Source organism: Cervus canadensis, chromosome 30, assembly GCF_019320065.1.
Source record: "Cervus canadensis isolate Bull #8, Minnesota chromosome 30, ASM1932006v1, whole genome shotgun sequence".
Lineage (NCBI taxonomy): Eukaryota > Metazoa > Chordata > Mammalia > Artiodactyla > Cervidae > Cervus > Cervus canadensis.
In genome coordinates, this window is record NC_057415.1 from 13,645,011 (window position 1) to 13,672,180 (window position 27,170).

At 38.8% G+C, this 27,170-nt stretch overlaps 1 pseudogene across 1 annotated transcript; it reads left to right on the forward strand.

The window, feature by feature from the left end:
* The first annotated feature begins 5,285 nt into the window (after window positions 1-5,285).
* LOC122431807 lies at window positions 5,286-7,161 on the forward strand (annotated as a pseudogene). Its single transcript, XR_006266629.1, has one exon. The product of XR_006266629.1 is annotated as an RNA-binding protein 7-like (transcript).
* The last annotated feature ends 20,009 nt before the right edge of the window (window positions 7,162-27,170 follow it).

A 27,170-nucleotide genomic window follows, 5' to 3' on the forward strand; every position in this document is an offset into this window, starting at 1 on the left:
ATAAATTTAGATATTCTCATTTCACCCATTTTCTGTGCCCTCAAGGCGACCCAACTAGAAAGGGAATAGGTGAATTTGTTGATTTTTGTTCTATGAATGTAAGCACAATCCTCTCAGCCCAAGGGCACATGCTCTGCAGGCCTCTTGCCCTTCCTGGCATAAGGTTTTGTACCCTGCTAAGACAAAAATCAGTTCAAATCCCGCGAGGACCAAAAGATCCAGATAAGAGGGCACAGCAATAGCCAGGAGAGAGCAGAAAGCACAGAAGGAAATATTTCACAGGTCTCCAAAACTTTAGTTTTAAGCCCAAATACTTTCTTGAAAGGCACCTTTGTGTGAGAGGGCTCATGGGTTTTTTTTTTTTTTTTTTCCTTTAGTTTCTTTCCAAGTCCTAGTTGTGTGACTGTTGTTGGATCATCAACTCCTCCACACAAAAGGAGGCACTGAGGTTCCCAGGGCTTTTCAGAGAACAAAAAGGAGCCTGCCTCATGCTGATAAATTACTGGTGTTAGCACCTGTAAGTCTGTTTCACATTTCACTCCAACCTTTATTCACGGCTGATAACAGCGACTGAAAATGAATCCTGACAGCCCGTTGCGATTTTACAGTATCCAACAGGAAAGCCCAGCTAATTGTGAGCATATGATTTTTTCAAGCCCCAAATTTTATATTTAGTTCACTTCTCTGATAAAACTACATATTCAGCAGTAGCTAATCATCGAGGCATTCATTGTTTTGCTCCCATGATTTGAGCAAGTTGGAGTTTGTTTTCTGAAAAGCAACTTCTGCTAAGCTGGGAAGTTGTGATTATTTCTTCATGGACTGTCCCTGTGGAGGTGTTTTTTTACTAAACTGCTCCAAGAGAAAAAAAAAGCTGTTGGAATACCAAACAAAGGCCCCTGTGCTGGAGTCTTGCAGGAAGGCAATTCCAGTGGTGTCTAGTTTCAGGCCAGAATACTAAGGTCATAATTTCAGGCCATCGATGGCTCTCCCAGATGTCTTTGGTCAAGTTAATCACAGTTTGCCTGAAGGTTGCTTTTTTCAGGTAATCCATCCTGGTGTGATTGTAAATCAAGAGCTCCTTCTAGCTGAAAGTTGGGAGCTTTTAGCTCAGCCTTGGACTGGGGACAGTTAACACAGAGCACCTAATCTCTATCTTTTTCAGTTTAAAATTGAAGCCAATTCAGTCACTCTTTCACAAATGTTGAAAAAAAGCTCAAGAAGTTTACATGTCAAGCAAGCACATGAGTATATCATCAGTTGTGTCAGCAGGAACATGTCAAAATTTCTGAGGACTCAGTGAGACTCGGCCCTGCAGTGGGTCCTCTGCCAACTGAAGGTTTTCATCCCAGTGGTGCAGACTTTATGCCACACCAGGATTCCTCAGCTAGGCCCCAATGGGGTGCCGAGTGAACTGGCCAAGTGCTCCTGTTGCTAGAGAAGGAAAAGCATATTTTTCTGTTTTTTTTCTAGCTTTTCTTCCCTATCCCCTTACAACCTCTCTTAAGAGTATGTTGTTTTTCTCCAGCCTGAAGTTGATCTTTTCTCTGATTCTTATTTAATTCCTATTTAGATTAGAACACCTGATATTGAAAAAATAAACTCTAACCTACACTAGAGTGTTTCTATTCCTACTACCTTAAATGTTACTCATGAAATCTGGTAAAATTTTATTCCCGCCCCCCCCCACCCCCGCACACATACACACACACACACATCTTGTTTTGTTTTCATTATACACCTCATTGCATGAGTCACATGCTATTACTCTTTTTCACAGATGAGGAAATAAAACATTGTCCAAACAACCTAAGTGTTCCATAAGAAAGGAATGGATAAAGAAGATGTGGTATATATGCAGAATAGAATACTATTCAGTTGTAAAAAAGAATGAAATTTTGCCATTTGCAACAACATGGATATACTAGGAGGGCATTGTGCTAAGTGAAATAAGTCAGAAAAAGACAGATACTGAATGATATCACTCATATGCAGAATCTAAAATATACAACAAACTAGTGACTAGAACAAAAAAGAAGCAGACTCTCAGATATAGTGAACAGACTAGTAGTTACTATTGAGGAGGGGCAGTATAGAGGGGGTAGTAGGAGGTACACTCTATTGGTGTAAGATAGACTCAAGGACATATTATACAATATGGGGAATATAGCCAATATTTTGTATTAACTAAATGCAAAATAACCTTTACATTGTATATATATATTAAAAAAAAACATTGTCAAGGGCTTTCTAAATTACATGTGCACAGTCAGGATTTAGATTCCTATCTGAGTGTCTTTAGAGAGTACATGACTCACTCAAACTTCCATGTGTGGATCCCACGACAGTGACCTGGTATTTTTACTTTTCCATCACCCATTCTGACCTCCTTCCTTGGCACACACTGGAAGCACTGCCTAAGAGTTCACAGACCTGCTCCCATAATGATATGACTCTAGGAGCTCTGGCCTGTCTTGGCTTGGGAGGTGTTGCTTGGTTTCTGTCCCAGCCTGAACTTTCCCCTGGTCTTTCTTATAGCCAGGGCAAAGTAGGGTGATCAGTGAGGAAGATAAGACCCTGGCTTTCCTTTTACAACTGCTGTGCCAGGGATAGTTCTAGACCTGTGTGAAAGAGACTCAACACCTGTGTTTTTGGAAGTCTCAAAGCCATGTCATGGTCCACTCAGTGGCAGATGCAACGTGAAAGGTACTAGAATGGAGGCAGTCATCTCTGTAAGTCTCCCAGATCACGAAAAGCAAGTTTTTTCTGCATTTTATCCAAAAATGTTTGCAACTATAGAGTTCCAGCTAAACTTTAAAGTCAATTCTTAGTTCCTCTTGGTCCCATTCATTTTTTTCTTCTGGCTTCTTTTCTTAGTCTACAGCATTTAAAAAAATGTAATTCCTCTCTTCCTTCCATCTTCTTCCTAGACCAAGAAACATTTCCTCTCAGCTTCCCTATGTTCCTTTCTTTGCAATAATCTCAACAACTTTGGAGGTTTACTACTAATTACCTTGAAGGAACAATCGAGAGAAGATACCACTTCTCCTGCATCTGGCCTTGCCAAGCAGCCTTAGTTGACTGGAGCACTCTGAGTCACTGAGTCGTGAGACAGCCTCATATGGTGGTCACTAAACTTAATCAGCCTGTGCAAAGGATGACATTTTCATCACACACTTGGGATGATGCAAACAATAATAGCATGATAGAGTGTTGTCTTTTAAAAGAAAATATTCTAGGGAGTGCTATCTCTGGTATAGTTCCTCTCTCTGAATCTCCTCTATTTAAATTCCCTTCTTGTGTAGTTGGGGCCAGGGGACTACAAAAGGCCATGCTTATGAGAATTCGTGCATACCTTGAAGGATGGACTAAGCCACCACGGAGAATAAAGGAACCCTCAATTCTCAGTCCCACATCTTTCCTTTGCTTAAATATCTCTCATTTGGGGAAAGAAGAGTTGAGAAATGTCCTAATAAGAAACAATTTGCTTTCTCTGAACTACAAAATTATTTCCCTGAAATAGTTATTCCTGATTCAGGACCCCTTTGCTGCTAAGGAAGTCAGAAGTCAGGAGCACTTTAAATGGATGTTCTCTTGATTAGATGATTTGAATGCAGGTCAGCGTGGCGGCAAGAGGAAGGGGAATCTCCTCATACTCTACACGAAGTTAATGGCAGCCTGTCTATGATTCGGGGGTTCTTGCCTCAACAGCCACAACTTCAGTGGAGAATAAGGAGCTAGCTAAATGGAAGAACATTTCATATATTTTCTTAATAGGATGTTTCATTCACCTCCTCTTTTTGGCTCTTCAGAAAATGATGGATATTCTTTCTTAATAAAAAGACTCAACAAAGTTGGAATAAAAGTAAACTTTCTCAGGCTTATCAAGGCCATCTATGAAAAAGCCAGACTGAATGCTTTCTCCTAAGGTCAGAAACAAGACAAAAATGTCTGTTCTTGGGACCTCAATTCAATATTGTACTGGACGCTCTAGCTGGAGTTGTTTAAAAGAAATGGAAATTAAAAGACATCCAGATTGGATAGTCTTGGGGATCCCTGGACTTGTGACTGATATCCCCAAGACTATCCTTAGCTCTGACCAGCTGGTTACAAATTCAGGGGTTCCCACAACCATTCTGGGGTTTGATAATTTCATTAGAACAACTCACAGGACTCAGGGAAGTACTATTTTTAGGATCACAGCCACAAATCAGAACCAGCTAAAGGGAGAGACACATCAGGTGAAGTCTGGGAGGATTCCAAACGGAAAGTTTTCATTGTACCCGGGTATATATCACCCTCCTAACATCAAAGTGTGACCATACTCAAAGAGTATCATCCACAAGGGAAGCTCCAGTATTCAGTTTTTGCTGAGGCATTACAAAGACAAAATTGATTGAATGATTGCCTCTGTGGTTATATTCAATCTCCTGCTCCCCTCCCCTTCCCAGAGGTTGGGCTGGTATCATGTGGCTTGAAGCCCTGACACTGTAATCATGTGGTTGGTCTCTCTGAAATGACCAATCCCCATGGCAAGTCATCTCCTTAGCATAAACTATCTACAGGACCACCATAAGTCACTACATTAGCACAAACTATCAGGTGTGGTCCAAGGGACCCAACGTGAATAAAAGATACTTCTTTCACTCAAGAAATTCCAAGGGTTTAGAGGTTACCTCCCAGGACTTAGGGATAAAGTAAGCCAAGTTCTTTTTATACAGAAATAGGAAGGACCAAGAATAGCTCAAACAATGTTGAAAAAGGACAGAGTAACAGGACCTAAAGTTGTTGATATCAAAACTTACTTTGTTGTTGTTCAGTCACTAAGTTCTGTCCACATCTTTGTGACCCCATGGACTACAGCACGCCAGGCTTCCCTGTCCTTCACCATCTCCTGGAGCCTGCTCAAACATATTTGAATCAGTGATGCTGTCCAACCATCACATCCTTTGTCGTCCCCTTCTCCTCCTGCCTTCAATCTTTCCCAGTATCAGGGTCTTTAAGATAGTAAGATAGTATTGTCCTGGTGTGGAAACAGACATATAGTTCAATGGAATAAAATTGAGATACAGAAATAAATCCTAATATTTAGGGTCAATTGATCATCTACAGTGTACCAATACAATTCAATGGGGAAACTCTCAATAAATGGTGCTGGGAAAATTTGATACCCACAGGCACAAAATGGAAGTTGAACTCCTACCTCACACCATATAAAAATTAACTCAAATAAATTGAAAACCTGGGCGGCCCTTCGGCCTTTTTCGGGAGGGGGCGACGCTGAGATGGGGGCGGCGGCAGCCGAAGCGGATTGCACTCTCTTTGTGGGCAACCTTGAAACGAAAGTGACAGAGGAGCTCCTTCCTCTTCGAGCTTTTCCACCAGGCTGGTCCAGTAATTAAAGTGAAAATTCCAAAAGGCAAGGATGGTAAACCGAAGCAGTTTGCGTTTGTGAATTTCAAACATGAAGTATCTGTTCCTTACGCCATGAATTTGCTTAATGGAATCAAACTTTTTGGAAGGCCTATCAAGATTCAGTTTAGATCAGGAAGTAGCCATGCCTCACAGAAGGTCAGTTTGTCATATCCCAGCATCATGTTGGAAATTCAAGCCCTACTTCCACGTCTCCTAGCAGGACGATGGATAACATGACTCCATCATCACAGACAATTCAAAGATCTTTCTCATCTTCAGAAAATTATCAGAGACAAGCAGTGATGAACAGTGTTTTGAGACAGATGTCATATGGAGGGAAATTTGGTTCTCCACATCTGGATCAGTCAGGATTTTCCCCATCAGTTCAGTCACATAATCATACTTTTAACCAGTCTTCAAGCTCCCAGTGGCGCCAAGATACACCATCATCACAGAGAAAAGTCAGACTGAATTCTTATCCCTACGTGATGGATAGACATTACAGCCGTGAACAGCGTTATAGTGATCTGTCTGACCATCATTACAGAGGAAACAGAGACGATTTTTTCTATGAAGACAGGAATCACGATGGCTGGAGCCATGGCTATGATAACAGAAGAGACAGTGGTAGAAATGGAAAATGGCGCTCATCTCAACACTAACAAGTGTTATAAGGATTTTCATAGGGTCATTTTAGGTCCTTTTTTTGTTTCTGAGAATGTTTTCTTAAAAAACTATAGAGCAGCTTTACAAGTTGCCACATTTCTTTGTAAAAATTTTAAAACCCAGTAGCAATTCAATACAGACATGAGAAGAATTGTGGTTCTAGTTTTATTACATTCATAGCCTTTCACCTCAGGGTTTTAAAAAGAGGAAAGGGTTTTATGCAAAAGAAGTGCCACAATTCCTAATCATTTTAGACAATTGAGTAAAGGATGTATTATATGGATTAGTTGTATTATGAAGAAAATATTTTAATTATCTTATTTTTTTGTATTGCAAGAAGCTTCTTGTTGGTGAATCAGATTTTTGGTGTATATAATGAAAAATTTTCAAGTTGATCGTCAGAATTGACTCAGTATTTTGTTAATAAATGAGAAAATGTTTAACTTCAGTGATTCGTTTTACTAACAAAGCTTTTTGATAAAGTTTGGGGATAAACCATATTTAACTTCTCAGAGAACTTAGGTGTAAGTTCTGTGACATGATCTTGAGCATAGAAGTGTACATCTACACATGCTATTTCGTTGTAAAATTTTAGAATTTGCTCATTAAATTGATGTATGACTGAGGCCACTCAGGAAATTAAATATCACTAAATGTATTTTTTTACAGTAAAAATACAGTGTTAATATAAATCCCCTATTTCTAGAAGAACAAAAATATAAGTGCATAGTTGGATAAATGGTAAAATGTTTTACTGAAAATGTACTTTTTAAAGTACTGCCTCTATGACTCAAACTTTGAAAATTTTAACATTGTACCCAGGACAAGTGTACAGGGACACATCTTACTATGGAGATTGTACAGGTTACTTTTTGTTTGAACATTTGAAAGAATTTAGTCTGAAACATTTTCTGATTTAAAAATTTTTAAATCTTGTTTAACAACACTTTTATGTATCAAGATGCTGTTTCCCTTTCATTGTAGAACTTGTTTATAAAAATTAATTCCTTGTAAAATTTGGATCCTTTTTAATATTAACTATAGCATTTGTACTATGTTGCTTTTTAATATATTGAAAATAAAAACAAAAAAAAAATTGAAAACCTAAATGTAGAAGCTAAAATTGTAAAACTCCTAGGAAAAAAAGGATAAATCTTCATGGCTTTACATTAGACAATGGTTTCTTGAATATGACTCCAGAAGCACAAGTGATGAAAGAGAAAATTTATACACTATACTGAATCAAAATCATAAACTTTTTTGCTGCAAATAAGAGCACCAGGAAGGTGAAAAGATGATCCACAGGATGGGAGAAAATACTTATATCTTCTATGCAAATCATATATCTGATAAAGCATGTGAATGCATAATATATAAACTCATACAATCCAACAAGAAAAAGACAACTCAATTTAAAAATAACTAGTTTTTTGAATAGATATTTCTGGAAAGAGTATATACAGATAGAAAACAAGCCCATGAAAAGATGTTTAATATCATTAGTCATTTGGGAACAGTCCAGTCAAAACATAACAAGATATAACTTCACACTTATAAGGATGGCTAAAATAGAAGAGATAGGCAACATAAAATGTTGACAAAGATATGGAGAAATTGGAACCTTTATACATTGCTGCTGCTGCTAAGTTGCTTCAGTCATGTCTCTTTGAGACCCTATGGACTGTAGCCCACTAGGCTCCTCTGTCCATGGGATTCTCAAGGGAAAAATACTGGAGTGGGTTGCTGTACCCTCCTTCAGGGCCATACATTGCTAGTAAGGTTGTAAAATGGTGCAACCACCTTGGAAAACAGTTTGGAAATATCTCAAGATGTTAAATATAGAGCTACCTTATAACCCAGCAATTCTATTCCTTGGTATATCCTGAAGAGAACTGAAACATATGTCTACATAAAAACCTGTAAATAAATATTCACAGCAGCATTGGTCACAGTAGCTAAAAAGTGGAACAATCCAAACATCCATCAATTGTTGAGTAGATAAACAAAATGTGGTATAGCCATAAAGTAGAATATTATTCAGCCCGAAAAAGAACTGAAGCACTCATACATGCTATGACATGATTGAACTTTCACAATATTATGCTCAGTGAAAGAAGCCAAACACCAAAGTCCACATGTTGTTTGTTTACATGTATATGAAATATCCAGAATATGCAAATCCATAGACAAAATATAGATTAGTGGTTGCTGAGGATGGATTATGAATGGCCTCTAAAAGTCACAGGCTTTCACTTCTGGGTGATAAAGATGTACAGTGAAAAAAATTGATGATGGTTGCACAATTCTGTGAGTATTTTAAACACTCCTGAATTGTACACTTAAAAATAGTGAATTTTATTTTATAGATCTATATATAAAGTATATGTGTGTGTATATATATATATAACATATGTAAATATATCTTAATAAACTGACATTATGAAAACCAGTAATTGCTTCTTGAGCCAATCATATCTTATTTTCTCAAGAAGGAATGCTTAGGTGGTGTTGTTGGTGAGTGAGCAGGATCATAGTTCTTGAGTTTCAATGGTTATGGGTGGAGGGCCTCGCTGTATAGGGTAGTGATTAAGGAGGAGATGATAGTTCAAGGGGAGATGCAGGTTCAGGGAGGAAAAAGATGACTTTAGTTGTGCATTAAAGATATGATAAATTACTGTATTCTATTCCAAAAATAAGTAAGCAAATACATTGCACACAGGTAGGAAGAAACATAAAACCAACTTGTCATTGCATACATATCCTAGAATTATTCTTGCCTTAATCCTGCTTAATCTTTGTGCTCCACCTCAGCTGATAAGAATGAGGTCTTGTGAGATAGAAGAAAACAAGCAAACACAGGTTTACATCTCACCGGCAGTCAGAGCTCCTGGATCCCTCTTTGTGAGTTGTCCGATCAAATGGCCTTTCTCCGTGAGCCTGCTGTATCCAGCTTTGTCTTATCCTCTCTTCTGTGTCTCTAGGGGCCAGCTTCCTCTTCCTGCCTTCCTCTCCCCTTGAGAGTAGACACATAGGAGGCCAGCATGTTTGCCTCAGTGTTTCCTATTCAACCTGCCTCCTGGGGACAGCTTTAGTGCACTTCACAATATCGCTCCCTTTCCTGCTGCTGTCAGAAATCAGAGCATTTTATAACACAAAACACCCATGTTAATGCAAAATAAGTCATTATATGTAAACAAAGATTGAAATAACCTAGCAGTTACATGTAGCCACATTGAGTTGACCTGACCATGACAATAAACTGTATTCAAAGTAACTTTCTGAGTAATATTCTGAGTCTTTAAGAGGAGCAGCACATTCTAGATGTTGCAACTCATTCCACAGTAAAGTGACAGATGACTGGTTCTGGTGGCAAGTGGCCATGGTTCACCACTGCTGAAAGGCAGCTTCCTCTGCCTGGGAATAGATACTTACTCTAATACTCCAGCACAGCTCTTCCAAATATTTATAAGAGAAAGCAATATCCAGTTGCATTTCCTGTCCTACCACAGGAGAAAGTTTAGGGAATTAAATATAATTAAGCAAACCGATATTTTAGGATGATGGTTTAATTGAAGTGTGCTGGGAAGAGGCCCTGTGATTGGTGGTGTCAGGTGTGATACAGTCCAAAATGCAGAAGGTAGGAATGGAGAAGAGGCATTCAAACTCTGAATCTGCTTCCTTAAAAATCCCTGCAGAAGGAGAGGGTTATACCAGATGGCTCTGGCATCTTGTTTACTCCTGAAGTCCATGGTTAAGTGCTTACTTGGTCACTATGCTAGAGCCGGGGGGACAGCACATCTAATTGACCTGATTATCAGTAGTGACAGCAGATTTTCTCTGAGATGATGCTCACTGTAGTTTCTATTGTGACTAACAGTTATAAAGTTTACATGAATAAATAGAAATGTGACCTATGTTTTACAATAATCGTGACCAAATCTCTTTTTGATCAATTTATGCTGGTGCTAATTCACATACTATAAAGATTTATGGACCATCATGTATTCAAAAATTAAAATGTTTTCTTCTCTGGAATGTCATGATGCTTTCATACAGAGGGCAGCTGGGAGGCCCAGTTGTGGGAAGGTAAGCGTGATATCTTTGGGAATATTATTCTCCATCTCTATCAGCCAGTGGTTCTCACTGGGATTACTACTCTGTAGTAAACTACTAACCTCTAGGCTTCAAAACATTGTCAAGTTCAATACTCTTTAAGACTTTTTGAAATGTTTCAGACATATAAGAGTGTAAATAATAACATGATGATCCTCTTATACTAACCATCCACCTGAAGAAACAAAACATTACAAATACAGATGAGATATTGATAGCCCCTCCTCTGCTGAACCCTTCCTTCTCTGGGGGGGTCACTACCTGGCGTGACCTTTCTTCTCTAATTAAGCCTTATGCATAACTCATTTATGCAGAACCCCACAGAACTGAATGATTCATTAAACAACAAAGAACATGTATATACAGAAAGATCACATGTACTGTGTGGGTTACATGTTTAGATTACATGTGTGTGTGTGTAGAAAGATTATGTGTGCATGTATAGAAAGCCTACATGCATTGTTCATTTTAATAGATATTGCCAGATAGTTTTCCAAAATCTGTTTATTTGGAATTGAAGGTTTCTACATCTGAAGCACTGTTTCAAAATCTTTAATTTCCTGGAACATTTTGAAGGCCACTGGCCTTGGGATTTTAGTCATTATGTTTCTGCCATGATTGCCTATGTGTCCTTGGCTAAATGTAGAGCTCTGTAAAATATCTTAGTTTCCTTGTCTATGACTTAAAAATGGACAAATAAAGAAAACTGCCAGGCTGGATACTAGTGAATTGAGTGTAGGCCTGACTTCTCATCTTCTTAGACTTACTTTCTAATGTGGCAAAGGAAAAATGGTCCCCAGAACGGGGTAAAAGGAGACTTGCATTTCAGAGCAAGCATTAAAAAAATTGGGAAGTAATGGAGGGAAAAAAGTGAAAGTGATCCAGTTCTGTGGGGTTCTGCATTCAGATAAGGAACCCTCTAGAAACTCAATACCCCAATATCACTTTGTACAAAAGTGGGTGAAACAAATCACTTTAAAAGAAAATGAGAATCACACATTCTTCTCAAAAGTAACTTCCCAAAGTCAGAGTGAGCAAGACTAGATGAAACAAAACAGTTGCTATGAAATAAAGTTTGGAACACATCCTTTGTGAAAAACAAATTGTAGCTCACAGGAAAGACTGGGTCTTAACAAAACTCAAAAGCAAATTTGAACCAAATCAAAATACAAAAGAAATTCATATCTGTTGCCCTGGACTTCGGGGTCTACTTTGAACTCCAGTCCTATATATTCTCATGGATTTTCTTCTTAAGCCCATAAACTCTCAGGGGGGTAGACTAATGGCCTCTTAAAGAGGCATCTGAATTCCCCTTTGCCATCACCATAAATAAGCAAAGCACATCTCCAGCAAATCTCTAGATCCTCTCAGAGAAACTAAATCCTAGAAAAGAAGGAAAAGAAGAAAGGAGAGAGGAGAAAGAACCATTCTCAAGAAAACCTTCAAACATTCAAAATTTAGAGCTAGGGACATTGTGGCATTGGACAAAAACAAAAAAAAGCAAAAACCAACCAACCAAACAGAAAACTTCCATCTTGTGCCAAAACATGAACTCCTGAGACTTAAAAAAAGCAAAAGAGAGAGAAAAGAAAAAGTTAAAATAAGCAACTAAGCAAACAAACAAATCTTTGGTATAGAGGCAAACATTGGGCTGCATTCAATGAAGCCCTTTTAGATCAATTAATGCCACTGTTTATTTAATTCTGAATTCCATCACATGTGGCAGGCAGGCGCACTGCTCTTCTTTTCAACTGAAACTGCGCAAAACATAGTCTGGATCCAAGGAAATCTTGCCAAAATCCCTGGCAATGTATCACTTTTTTAAGCCCTGTTTTGCTTTTGTGCTCATGGTAACGTTCGCAGCTGTTGAACGTGGCTTCAGGCTGTCTGACTCCCTTGAGAGAATTTATGTGTTTTTCAACTTCCTTTCCTTATTAGGAGGCAGGAATCTGCGACACCTATTAGAACAAGTATGCATAAAGGGTAATGACCGTGCAATTTATTAGTGGTCTGTTCTTCCTCAAATGAGCCCTCGGCCCCCAACTCCAGGAGGCCATGCCCATGTTTGAATCACCTCTGCTTTCTCGGCAGCAGGTGGGCATAGCAGCCTTAATCAAGGGGGTGAGAGAGACAATGGCGTCTGGGAAAGCAATTTCTTTCTTCCAAAGCAAGGCCTGGAAGGGCCTGGAATATCATGGTTTGAATTTCATGAATATGAAGTACTAGCTGACAAAGTGGACAGGATGTATGTAAAGAGGAAAATGTGACCTACAGACTTCATGACAGCTCTGCAGCAGGAGAAAAAGCCTCAGATCCTTTGTCTTTTCATTTTTCTAAAATGGGGGCTGTTAGGGTAAATTTTTTTCCTTGAGGCCTGAGTTAGGGGAATGAGCATTTCCCAAGAAAATATGGGAAATCTTTGCTTACTCTGAGTTTCAGCAGTAGGGGTTGGATGCGGGCAGTGAAGAACAACCATTCCGGGGAAGGATGATTTAAAAGCTAAGAGTGGGCTCGTTTGGGCTGATCCCTCACAAAAATCTGTCAACAGGAGGCAAGAAAGAAGTTACAGTTTCTAATAGATTCACACTGTCAGCCTAGAAATGCCAGGCCGCACTCTCTCCTTCTAGGGATCATGGTAAGGTTTGGAGTCCAGACAGAATGTTCAGGAGAACAAAATGCTTGAGGACAAATTCATTTCTCTTAAAATCACATGTATGTTCAAGAAAGCGTAATTCATATGTTTTTGATTCTTTCACATTTAGCTTACCAAAATGTTTTGGGCAGTTATGTACACAAAACTTAAGTCATTTTTCAAGGCAGGAAACCATTTTGGGTCACAGAAGGTGGATACTAACCCCAGGAGGGCCAGGTTCAAACTCAGCCTCAGGGCATGACTGGGCTTTGCTGAGAAATATCAGGATGAAGAACATGTACATTTTACTTGTGTAGTTTTTAAGTGCAGGTAGTTGGGGGGCAATGGGCCAAAGTTCTTTTGAGCTTTTGAGCATGATCTGTACTGTGAAATGGAGAAAATAATGTAAATGTACTCTAACTAGCATGGTAAACAAGTAAAAATTTCTCCAAAATCAATTCTCTTTTTTCCCATGAATGCTCAAAAATTCTTCTCCTCTAACATCATCTGTGACCCTCTACCTCACAGATTTGTTTTCATGTCCCTCTGGCCCAGTACCTGGCACGTTCTACAAGGCTCTGCAGAAACTGACCTGAGCTGAAACGACATGTGTTTTCAATGTACTGATCATATACAGAGTGCTATGCCTCTGGCTCAGATGAAGTGATGGCCAAGAGCCTGTGCTGTTGAAATTATAGAATACACATTCTGGCGGAGAAAGTAAAAGTGATACATGGAAGGAAAACCTACTGGTAGAGATAAGCAGGTAGGAGGGTGTTGGAAAATATTGGAAGATGTGCTAATTTGCTGCCTCTCCTCCCTAATGTTCTCGGGCCTTTTTCATTTTTAACATAACACTGGAATTAAATGGAAAGAAACCTGATTTAAGGTTTATCCAGAACAGAAGGAGAGCATTTCATTGTAGTGCTTCACGTAACTGACTCGGATCTCCCAACATGTTCACCCCAAACTGCATAAATCTCTCAGTGAGCAGCAAATGAGACCCATGTTTGGGTTTCTGACAAAACTCCTGGCTTATTTTCCCACTTTTCCCAGTCATTTCAAGTCGGCTAGCCAAAGCTGCTAATTAAAGAGGGGATGATTTATTTCATAACTTTCTTTTCCCTTCAGGAAACATAACTCAACTTCAGGCCCAGCAAGTGTACCTTGCCCTCTTCAATAAATTACACCCACCTCATTAATACTTCATTAGGAAAACTGAAAACTCCATGACAGAACCTCAAGAAAGGAAGGGATTGGCTGGTTCTGACCCAGAAGGCACAGCGGGCCTGATCGGACTTCAGCTCCCGAGCCAGGTGCTGGGCCCAGAGGCCCAGCTTGTGTGCTTGGGAAGTTCATTCTGTCCTGACTGCTCTCTTGCAGGGAATTCTTCATTTGTTTCTTCCTTGTGAGGTGGAAGGATAGATAAATGTGTTTTTAATCTTCTTACAGAATTTTCATAATTTAAAAAGTAGACCCACAAATAAAGAAAAACTTATGGTTACCAAAGAGGAAGGGCTTCCCCGGGTGGCTCAGATGATAAAGAATCCGCCTGCAAGGCAGGAGATCTGGGTTTGATTCCTGGGCTGGGAAGATTTCCTGGAGGAGGGCATGGCAACCGACTTCAGTGTTCCTGCCTGGGGAATTCCATAGACTGAGGAGGCTGCCGGGCCACAGTCCACGGGGTCGCAGAGTCGGACATGACCGGGCAACTAAGCATATCGAAGGGGAAAGGGAGAGGAAGGGATAAAACAGGAGTTTGAGATTAACATATATACACTCCTGTATATAAAATAGATAACCAACAGGGATCTACTGTCTTGTACAGGTAATTATACTCAATATTTTGTAATGACCTATAAGGGAAAAGAATCTGAAAAAGAATAGATATACATGTATGTGTGTATGTATAACTGAATCATTTTGCTATACATTTGAAACTAACACAACATAGTAAATCAACTAATAATTCAATATAGAAAAGCTGTAAAACAAACAAAAAACTAAAACACTATGAACAACAAAATCTAGAGATCAGTAGTCCTTTACTACAAGTTTCCTCATCAATGGACACATCACCATGGTTTAAGCTTCAAGAACAAGATACCTTTTTTTATCTTTTAATAAAAGAGAGATGCCTCAAAGCTTATGCACGGTTGACTTAGCCTTTCCATATTTAAACATGAATTGGAGGAGAGCCAGACCATGCCAGCTCCCCTGGTTTTCTATACATATACGGCAAGTCAGTTCATCAGTGCAATGCAGAAGCAAATATACATACAATGAGAAATCTAAAACTAATATCCACTTAGGTTCTTTGGAGGTTCCAAGCAGTCCACTAATATTTAACCTGAGAGTTATAGAGGTACAACTGCTATTTTTCAAATTTTAATGTTCACACACAACTGCTGTGGGTCTTGTTCAAAGGCAGATTCTGAAAGGTCTAGAGTGAGACTCAAGAATCTGTATTTCAAACAAGATTCCAGATGATGCGGATGCTGCTGGTCCATAATCTACCACTTTTTAGAGTTGCCAAGTGGATCAGGTAATACTGGTGTGGAAAGGTATTAAAAACAAATTTCAGTGTACATTATATCCCTCCTCTTATAAAGCCATCCTCCATTGTAATGTTGGCAAACTTTAAAGGGTCAGCTAACAACTATTTTAGGCTTTGCAAGCCATCTAGTCGTTGTTGTAACTACTCTACTTTACCACTATAACATGGAAGCAGCCATTGAAAATATGTAAGCAAATTGATATAGCTATATACCAATAAAACTTTATTTATAAAAACAAGTCAAGGCCAGATTTGGCCTGTGGACTGAATGTAGTGTGCCAGCTCCTTTTCTATAACAATGGCTTCCAAAACTTTGTAACTGTATACTCGGAAATATGCCTCTGTGATACTAGTACATTTATTTATAAGTTCTATACACATTCTTTTGCACTAATGCCAAATTGAAATGCAAAAGAAAGAAAATTGATGTAAAGACTCTAATATTTCTTTGTTCATCCAAGTGGAGTATCTTTACTACCCCCTGCATATGCACAATCACCTTAGAAATCAGTGACATGGAAACTTTAAAATATGTTTTTTCTCTGGAAACATGATCATACTGATAATGGTAATATTTGGAGTCTTGACTGTCTTTGGAGTTCTAGGACATAGAACAACCATAATATATTGAGATCTTTACAGTAAGCAAGTGAAGGAAAGCACTGTAAAGAATTATTTATGCAAATCAATAAAGTAACAGTCACTCTGTCCTCTTTGAGGCTCATCTGAGAAGTCCTACAAGCTAGGTGCTGAACTAATCACTCTGTACACAGTATCTCATTTAATGCTCACATCACTCGGAGATAAGGGTGACTGTTTTCCCATTTTTACAGAAAAGAATACTGAGACTCAGAGAGGCCAGTACAAGGGAATACAATTAATTAATACCTAAATTAATTCTGAATTTAGTTAGGTGGTCAGTTGGGGTGTAAAAGTCACCTCTAATTACAATACCCTTGCTCTTAATGGCTGCCATTTATAGTATCATCAAATTATGACCATTTTCCAAAATGTTCCTATTTATTTATGATATGATGTCATCACACTGATGGGAAATCCTGTTGGTTATACAAATGGCTTTAGCAGACCTCTCCCACCAATCCCTTCATTATGTCAGAAGTTGCAGTTGGAGGTAGTGATAATACTGGGCCTTTGTGGCGAGAGAGAGGGCCAGCTAATTTCAGTTCAATTGTCAGTTTCTTTAGTGAGAGCTTACTGGCTATCAAATGTACTGAGAAGTTATGTGCTGAAAACCCATTTATTTCTAAAACTCAATCAGAGATAACTAAATTAGTTGAATGCCTATGACTCCCTTCTATGTAAGGAGGAGTTGAATTGTAAGGCTAATAATTGACTTGCTTTGCAGAGTTTATGCCAAAAGATCTGAATCAGTAAGAAAGAGGGCCTATCCAAACATTTCAGTCAAAACCAAACTATATATGAAAATGCACAGAAGTGTCTAGAAGGCTACAAACCTAACTGGTAGCAGTGGCTGCCTCTGCCGAGGGACAGGGGCATGCAAGAAAACTCTAAGTAAGGGGGCTTTTTTTTTTTCCAGTTGATCTCCTTGATTTTTTCCCATGTCAGTGTATTTTCATGAATGTTAACAAAATAAGTTAAATCAAAAAGTTTTCTTTTTGAAAATTTCTCTCACACACACACAAAAAAGCAAGTGAAGAAATGGACAAGGAAAGTATGGAATTATACTATTAGAATATATATTATACACGTATTAGAATCTTAATACATGGCTCTGCATTTTAAGAGAGAAGATTATTGGCATACTGAGAAACTTTTATTTCAAAATAAATAATGATGCATTGGGGTAAATGCGTAGAAATTATATGTAGTAGCGCCAATATTCAGACTGAAGCTTCAGTCAATAAGCTTTGGCCAGACCATCATCAACTGTAAATTAAGAGTGAGGGGATGATTTGAGAGAATAGCATTGAAACATGTATATTACCATATGTAAAATAAATGACCAGCGCAAGTTCGATGCAAGAAGCAGGGTACCCAAAGCTGGTGATCTGGCACAACCTAGAGGGATGGGGTGGGGAGGGATTTGGGAAGGGGTTCAGGATGGGGGGACACATGCCTGCCCATGGCTGATTCATGTTGATGTATGGCAAAAACCATCACAATATTATAAGGTAATTATACTCCAATTAAAATAAATAAATTGAAAAAAGAGTGAGGGAATTGTTTCAGTGAGAACGACACTGGGAATAAGAGTGCAGACAAATATAAAAACAATGAGATCGGAAACTAGGGCCATGAGATCATGTTTTGAATTAAAAAATCAGGACATATTATCTGCAGCAAGGTATGATACATATTCCTGTTTTCCAACATTCTCTTAGTTAGATTATCCTGAGAAATCTAGGACATCTAATCACTGTAGTCATTAAGAAAGCTAAACTACTTAAGACAACTCAATAGTTGTGACACGGGCTTAGTTGCTCTGTGGCATGTGGAATCTTCTTAGACTAGGGATGAAATCCAAGTCTCCTGCATTGGCAAGCAGATTTTTTATCACTGAGCTTCCAAGCTAGGCTTCAAGAAAATTGGAGATATCAAGGGAACATTTCATGCAAGGATGGGCACAATAAAGGACAGAAATGGTAAGGACTTCAGAGAAGCAGAAGAGATTAAAAAGAGGTGGCAAGAATAAACAGAAGAACTATACAAAAAAGGTCTTAATGACCCAGATAACCATGATGGTGTGGTCATTCACCTAGAGCCAGACATCCTGGAGTGTGAAGTCAAGTGGACTTTAGGGAGCATTACTACAAACAAAGCTAGTGAAGGTGACTGAATTCCAGCTGTTATTTCAGCTCATAAAAGATGATCCTGTTAAAGTGTTACACTCAATATGTCAGCCAATTTGGAAAATCAGCAGTGGCTGCAGGACTGGAAAAAGTCAGTTTTTATTTCAATCCCAAAGAAGGGCAATGCCAAAGAATGTTCAAACTACCAAACAACTGTGCTCATTTCACATGCTAGTGAGGTTATGCTCAAAGTCCTTCAAACTAGGTCAGCAGTCTGTGAACTGAGAACTTCCAGATGTATAAACTGGTTTTAGAAAAGGCAGAGAAACCAGAGACCAAATTGCCAACATTTGCTGGATCATAGAAAAAGCAAGGCAATTCCAGAAAACCACCTACTTCTGCTTCATTGACTGCACAAAAACCTTGACTGTGTGAATCACAACAAATTGTGGAAAATTCTTAAAGAGATGGGAATACTAGACCACCTTACCTGTCTCTTGAGAAAACTGTATGTGGGTCAAGAAGCAACAGTTAGAATCTTACAGGTAACAACTGGCTGGTTCAAAACTGGGAAAGGAATATGACATGGCTATATAATGTCACCCAGCTTATTTAACTTACATGTAGAGTAAATCATGTGAAATGCCAGGCTGAATGAAGCTCAAGCTGAAATCAAGATTGCTGGAGAAATATCAATAGCCTCAGACATGCAGATAACACTATCCTAGTAGCAGAAAGTGAAGAGGAACTGAAGAGCCTCTTGATGAGGGTGGAAGAGGAGAGCGAAAAAGTTGACTTGAAACTCAACATTCAAAAAACTAAGATCATGGCCTCTGGTCCCATCACTTCATGGCAAATAGAACAAAAAAAGTGGAAGCAATGACAGATTTTATTTTCTTGGACTCCAAAATCACTGTGAGCAGTGACTGCAGCCATGAAATTGAAAGACACCTGTTCTTGGAAGGAAAGGTATGATAAGCCTAGACAGTGTATTAAAAAACAGAGACATCACTTTACGGACAAAAAGTCCATATAGTCAAAGCTATGGTTTTTTCAGTAGCCATGTATGGATGTGAAAGATAAAGAAGGCTGAGCGCTAAAGAATTGATGCTTTCAAATTAGCACTGGACAAGACTCTTGAGAGTCCCTTGGGCTGCAAGGAGATCAAACCAGTCAATCCTAGTTCAGGAAATGAACCCTGAATATTCATTGGAAGGATTGATGCTGAAGCTGAAGCTCCAATAACTTTGGTCACATGATGCAAAGAGCTGACTCATTGGAAAAGACCCCGATGCTGGAAAAGATTAAAGGCAAAAGGAGAAGAGGGTGGCAGAAGATAAGATTGTTAGATAGCATCATTGACTTAATGGACATGAATTTGAGCAAACTCCAGGAGATAGTGGAGGACAGAGGAGCCTGTTGTGCTGCAGTCCATCGGATTGAAAAGAGTCAGACATTATTTAGCAACTGAAGAACAACCACCACCACCATTCAATAACTGGGACTTTAAGTGCCTGAGCACAATTTGTTTCATTAGCAAACCCTCTGTGTTTATATTTGAAATGGAAGTTTTAGGAATATTGTTTCTGGAAAGAGAGAGAAAGAGAGTAATCTCTGGAGGCCTTTCAGATTTAATTACATGTTGCAGTGTGAACTCTGTTCACTGCACACGATCCTCACAGGTCACCAGACAGACCAGCTCATAGCAAAATCCAGAAGATCAAAATGGAGGCCAATGAAACAAAATCTTGGTAAGTTTTTGTTTCTATTTCTAATTATACTTTATTTCAAAATTAAAAAACAAAACAAAACACAGGGACAAATGCCAAATCAAACAAGATGCCATGAAAAGAGGCATTCATGGGGACTGTCCCTGGCTAAGAGGCACTTATGAGTAGCCCAGCCAGGTGGCAGGACTTTCTGAGGGGGGAGACTGATTAGCAGAGACTTGAGGTGAAGGTGTCAGTATCCCAGCGACCTCAGAGAGAAGCACTGCAGGCTGAGAGACCATTCAAGAGCAAAGTCCTCAGTAAGAAGACCAATGTGGCTGGACAGAAAGAATGGGAGAAGCATGAGTAGGAATGAGGGTAGAGAGGGAAGTGCAACCAGGTAATACAGGGTTCAGGGGACCACTGAAAGGAGGCTCAATTTTATTCTAAGTGAGTGGAAAGCCACTGGATGAGGAGTGAGTGGTATAATGGTTTATATTTCAGAATGTTGATTCTAGTTACCTTATGGAGAGTGATCAACAAGTGGTGGTAATAGTAAGAACAAAAAAGAAAAGTCATTGCAGTATTTGAGGCAATACTTGATGTGGTTAAGACCAGTGTGGCGTCAGCAATGAGAGGGAGAGGTGCTCAGATGTCAGCTATGTTTTAAAGTTAGGATCAAGAGACTTCGCTTATGGTTTGGATGCAGGTAGGGGGGTTAGAGCAGAGAAGGCAATGGCAACCCACTCCAGTACTCTTGCCTGGAAAATCCCATGGGCAGAGGAGCCTGGTGGGCTGCAGTCCATGGGGTCGCGAAGAGTAGGACACGACTGAGTGACTTCACTTTTACGTTTCACTTTCATGCATTAGAGAAGGAAATGGCAACCCACTCCAGTGTTCTTGCCTGGAGAATCACAGGGATAGGGGAGCCTGGTGGGCTGCTGTCTATGGGGTCGCACAGGGTTGGACACGACTGAAGCGACTTAGAAGCAGCAGCAGCAGCAGCAGCAGGGGGGTTAGAGAGGAGGTGAAGACTCCAGGTTGTTTTGCCATAAGATTCTAGAATGCATGGTGTTGTCGTTGATTGGGAAGGGAAAGTCAGACATGGGAGCAGGGTTTATTTGCTTGTATGTTTTGTGGGAGGAAGAAATCAAGGGATTTGTCTAAGAAACTGGACAATGTCAGTAGATTCAGGCAAATGGATGTACTTGATAAAGAAGTGACAAAACCTGCCTATGATTATGATATTGAGAAAAAAGTGGAGGGAATTAAGAAAAATGCCCAGTGTTTTCTTGGGCAGATGAGTGGATAGTGACAGCATGAGAGCTTATGGCTTAAACGTCCAAATTTTCAAGCATGCCTGAGATATCCAAGTGGATAGTTTTTTAATGAAAAGACATGAAGCTCAAGGGAGATATGTTAATAGACTGGAGAAATTTAGGGAGACCTCAGCATTAGGTGATGGGTGGGAGAGGACTGTCTGAGAGTTTGTATGTTGAAAAGGGAAGAAGGGATGAAACATTGGGGGAAAGAGGAGAGACAGCTGATGGGTATCCAGAAGAGACTGCCTGGCAATTCAAACCATTGTGAGGGTTAATGTAAGGCTACTTCAACGGAGAGAGAGAGAGTTAATTGCAAGCAACTATGCTTACTTTAGTATTTTGTCTAAAGCTGGTCTGAAGACTAGCAGGGATGATGGATGACAATTTATCTGTGCTTCTCAAGCTATTCTCTGCCCTCCTAGACCTACTGATTTGAGCATTACTTTACTAGTATGGGAGATGAGTGCAGTTGTGTGGTAGTTTGAGCATTCTTTGGCTTTGCCTTTCTTTGGGATTGGAATGAAAATGGACCTTTTCCAGTCCTGTGGCCACTGCCAAGTTTTCCAAATTTGCTGGCATATTGAGTGCAGCACTTTCACAGCATTATCTTTTAGGATTTGAATTAGCTCAACTGGAATTCCATCACCTCCACTAGCTTTGTTCATAGTGATGCTTTCTAAGGCCCACCTGACTTCACATTCCAGGATGTCTGGCTCTAGGTGAGTGATCACACCATCATGATTATCTGGGTCATGAAGATCTTTTTTGTACAGTTCTTTTGTGTATTCTTGCCACCTCTTCTTAATATCTTCTGCTTTTGTTAGGTCCATACCATTCCTGTCCTTTATTGAGCCCATTTTTGCATGAAATGTTCCCTTGGTATCTCTAATTTTCTTGAAGAGATCTCTAGTCTTTCCCATTCTGTTGTTTTCCTCTATTTCTTTGCATTGATCGCAGAGGAAGGCTTTCTTATCTCTTCTGGCTATTCTTTGGAACTCTGCATTCAAATGGGAATATCTTTCCTTTTCTCCTTTGCTTTTCACTTTTCTTTTCACAGCTATTTGTAAGGCCTCCTCAGACAACCATCTTGCTTTTTTGCATTTCTTTTCCATGGGGATGGTCTTGATCCCTGTCTCCTGTACAATGTCACGAACCTCCGTCCATAGTTCATCAGGAACTCTGTCTATCAGATCTAGTTCCTTAAATCTATTTCTCACTTTCCACTGTATAGTCATAAGGGATTTGATTTAGGTCATACCTGAATGGTCTAGTGGTTTTCCCTACTTTCTTCAATTTAAGTCTGAATTTGGCAATAAGGAGCTCATGATCTGAGCCACAGTCAGCTCCTGGTCTTGTTTTTGCTGACTGTATAGAGCTTCTGCATCTTTGGCTGCAAAGAATAAAATCAATCTGATTTTGGTGTTGACCATCTGGTGATGTCCATATGTCGAGTCTTCTCTTGTGTTGTTGAAAGACAGCAATATGTGAACTGTGAACTTCCAGATGTTCAAGCTGGCATTAGAAAAGGCAGAGGAACCAGAGACCATATTGCCAACATCTGCTGGATCATCGAAAAAGCAAGAGAGTTCCAGAAAAACATCTATTTCTGCTTTATTTCTATGCCAAGGCCTTTGACTGTATGGATCACAATAAACTGTGGGAAATTCCGAAAGAGATGGGAATACCAGACCACCTGACCCACCTCTTGAGAAACCTATATTCAGGTCAGGAAGCAACAGTTAGAACTGGACATGGACCAACAGACTGGTTCCAAATATGAAAAGGAGTATGTCAAGGCTGTATATTGTCACCCTGCTTATTTAACTTGTATGCAGGGTACCTCATGAGAAACGCTGAGCTGGAAGAAGCACAAGCTGGAATCAAGATTGCCGGGAGAAATATCAATAATCTCATGGCAGAAAGTGAAGAGAAACTAAAAAGCCTCTTGATGAAAGTGAAAGAGGAGAGGGAAAAAGTTGGCTTAAAGCTCAACATTCAGAAAACTAAGATCATGGCATCTGGTCCCATCACTTCACAGGAAATAGATGGGTAAACAGTGGAAACAGTGTCAGACTTTATTTTTCTGGGCTCTAAAATCACTGCAGATGGTGACTGCAGCCGTAAAATTAAAAGACGCCTACTCCTTGGAAGGAAAGTTATGACCAACCTAGATAGCATATTAAAAAGCAGAGACATTACTTTGCCAACAAAGGTCCATCTAGTCAAGGCTACGGTTTTTCCAGTGGCCATGTATGGATGTGAGAGTTGGACTATAAAGAAAGCTGAGCACCAAAGAATTGATGCTTTTGAACTGTGGTGTTGGAGAAGACTCTTGAGAGTCCCTTGGACTGCAAGGAGATCCAACCAGTCCATCCTAAAGGAGATAAGTCCCTGGGTGTTCATTGGAAGGACTGATGCTGAAGCTGAAACTCCAATACTTTGGCTACCTCATGCGAAGAATTGACTCATTGGAAAAGACCCTGATGCTGGGAGGGATTGGGGGCAGGAGGAGAAGGGGACGACAGAGGATGAGATGGTTGGATGGCATCAGTGACTCGATGGGCATGATTTTGAGTAAACTCCGGGAGTTGGTGATGGACAGGGAGGCCTGGCATGCTGTGATTCATGGGGTCGCAAAGAGTCAGACACGACTGAGCGACTGAACTGAACTGAGACCTACTTATTTAGAATCTTCTGGTGCAGGAGAGGAAATGGACAGCTTATTTCAATGGTGGACATTAAAACTTATGAATGATAGTGCTAAGGTTCATGACTTTGAGGAAAGTCTCAGGTCCTCATGTGAATCACTTGAGCTGTTCATGCTTTACAGATACCGGGGACTCCATACCATTGACTTATGGGTAGACTTGCTTTTAGATCATGTACAAAAGTCTATATCTCAGTCCAGTAAGCCCTGAACTCATCTGATCATAAGAATCATCTGAGACCTTTGCTAAAAACACACATTTCCAAACCAATTCCCTAGAAATTCTGATTCAGTGATGCCTGGGTCTGTTCATTTAACCAGTAGTCCCCAGGCGATACTCATGATCCCACAAGGTTGAGAAACATTGCTTTAGTTAAAGTATTTTTTGTCTCATATGTGAAAACCTAGGAGCAGATCAGAAGCAAAGGGCAAACAAGCCACCAGCTGAAGAAGCAAAATATTACCCAAAGTCTTCCAGATGTTTCCCTGTTATGAAGTGAATTCTGGTTTCATTAGCTGCCTTGCTTTCACTTATGCCTCTAGTTGAGTCGAGCATTCAGATAATAAAATACTATACAGAGACAATGATGAGAACTGTCACTTAGATTATCAAAAAATAAACAAACCTACAAACATAAAGAGGAAGCAAAAAAAGATGGGGGAAGAAGGAAAGTAGGAAAATATATATTCATTTCATTAAAGAATAATTAGAAGGGATTTTTTGAACTGAACATAATATCAATGTTTCTCTGCTCTATGTAATCTCTTCCTCATTCCCACTCCCCAAGTCATTTCTCAGTTCTCTTACAGAGTGATAGATCTTTTCATTAATTCATAATCCATTGCCTGATCACAGTTAAACAAAAAGATCTACTAAGTTTTCTTAAATCTACACTGTTTTGTTCCAACCTTCCTTCTCCCCCATGAAATATGTACTTGTGAGCTGATTAAAGTATCCATCTCCTAGCAAGATATTGAGTTCTGGGCCAATATGGACTACTCAGCCATCAAGTTTAGATAGCAAGAGAGGAAGTGTTATCTGAATTGATTTGATTCCTTAGTTTCAGACAGCAAGCAGCAACTCTTTTACTAGGAAGGAATTTATCCAAAGTTGCTTTCTAATCTTTCTGGCTTTTAAGTGCAGATAGTAAAAGTTTGGAGAGCAAGAGTTGAAGGAACAAGGGATTACCATAATTTACCATCAGTGAACAGTATAGCAATGTGGTGTGAAGTATTGTTCATAAGGTAAATATTTGAGATCCTGGTCAAATTTACTTAAGTATTTGAGAGAACACTAAAATACTGTCACCTCTAAAATGTCCTTTTTTTTTTTTTTTAAGTTGAAGCTAAAAACCACCCATTGGATTGTTATAAACATGTGTGAGCATGGAAGGAGAATACAGATGTTTGACAAATTATGGCTCAACACCTTGCCTATGGCACTTGCCTCTACCACACACAGAGATCCTGTGATCTTGAACTTCAGCTGTATTTGAAGACTGAGTAAGTTGGTCTTCCACGCAAACTAATCTTAGACTTGGAGTTCTATGACGTTTCTCCTTAATCTTCTTCTTTGAAATATCCTTATAAATACCCTTTCTCTCCTTCACATACAATATTACTTACACATACCCAGCTCTGATGTAAAGTATCCTTTATTTAAATAAAGTAGATGATTGATAAATTATGTAACACATACAGTGGAAAAAATATTCATTTAGTGAGAGTAACAATGTAGATATGTATTTATTGACATGAAATATCAAAAGCATATCATTTGGAAAATGATACTTTATAACAGTAATGAATCTATTGTTATTAACATACATACAACTCATCATAAAGATTTTCAAATATATTTGCCTATTATTAATGTCTAGCTTGTCTAGATAGTAAGATTCTGAGCATAATAAATTTTCTCTATCCTTTTTAAAATTTATGATTTTTACCTTTATGTAATTGCTTATTAAGAAAAATAACTTTCTATTCAAATATTAAAATGAAGATTTCCTTGGGCTAAATTTTCATATTGACATCTATAAAAATATGAAAAAGCTAATGATGTTGAGATAATGAACTCCTTCTGTCCCATCTCTTAGAGTATGTGCAGAAAAAGTTTAAGAAGCTCACATTGATTAAGAAGCTAATATTGATTATATTACCTACACATTGGTCTGGTCTTGAAGGACAGTATTGTGAAAGACAACCAAAGATATGAAGCACAGTTTCTCCCAACACAGTTGAGTCTACAGGAATGAATAGATGCATGAGTGTTTCCTCAACTACAGAATGATAATGATAAAAAAATCTAGCTCCTGGAGTTGTTATAATGATTCAACAGGTAAATATTTTACAATATGCTCTATAAAAATTGTGAGATCAGACTTTTTTCTGTTGCTTATAACATGACTGAGAAGGAAGTAACACAGTGAATCAGACACCCACACTTATCTCAGGAAAAAAAAGTGTAAATTACTGTGTTAATTGGTCTTGAGAGAAAAATTAGTGCATTAATTAGTCTTAAACATAAAAAAGATCAAACAAGTTTACACAAAAATTGAGAGTGTTGAAGAGAAAGCCTTGGATCAGAATGAATCAGACTTACAGTTCTAATACCTATGTCTCCAAACACATGTTTCTTTTTTTCATAATTCTTTTTCCTCTTTTAAGCTGACAAGGTATTGAAATGTTAAAAAGGAATTACAATAAAAAGAAAATTAAAGGTAAAACCAAAGAACATTAAAAAAAAAAGAATATGTATGCAATGTATATCCATATTTTCCTATCTAACAAAAGATAGATACAGAGAGAGGTCAGAAATGAATAGAGATACAGAGATGAAGTGAGATTATGGATTGATTTGGCTTCATCTACTTGGTGACCACTAGACTGTTGATACATTTCCCAAATTTTATAGAACATTACACTGAATTACCACCATGAGGGCATTTTAATATGAGATTTAAAAAATCAATACTTTTATTTATCTCTTCATTCACAATTTAAACTCCTGAAATTTTTACTCACAGTAGGTAATATGGCTTGACCCAAACTACTTGATGTCTATTTTTCAACTTCCAGGGGTCCCATTTTTTACATTTTTGAGACCATAAATCGTGAGAACCGTAAATCAGCATAGTAAGTATAGAACGATTGGTTAACAAGATATGTGAATGTTTCTCAAGGTATTCTAAAGACTTAAATGATTTTAGAGCCACTTCCACTGATTTAGAGTTTGGAATAGTAGAGAATTATAGAATGTATTTTCATTTTTAATC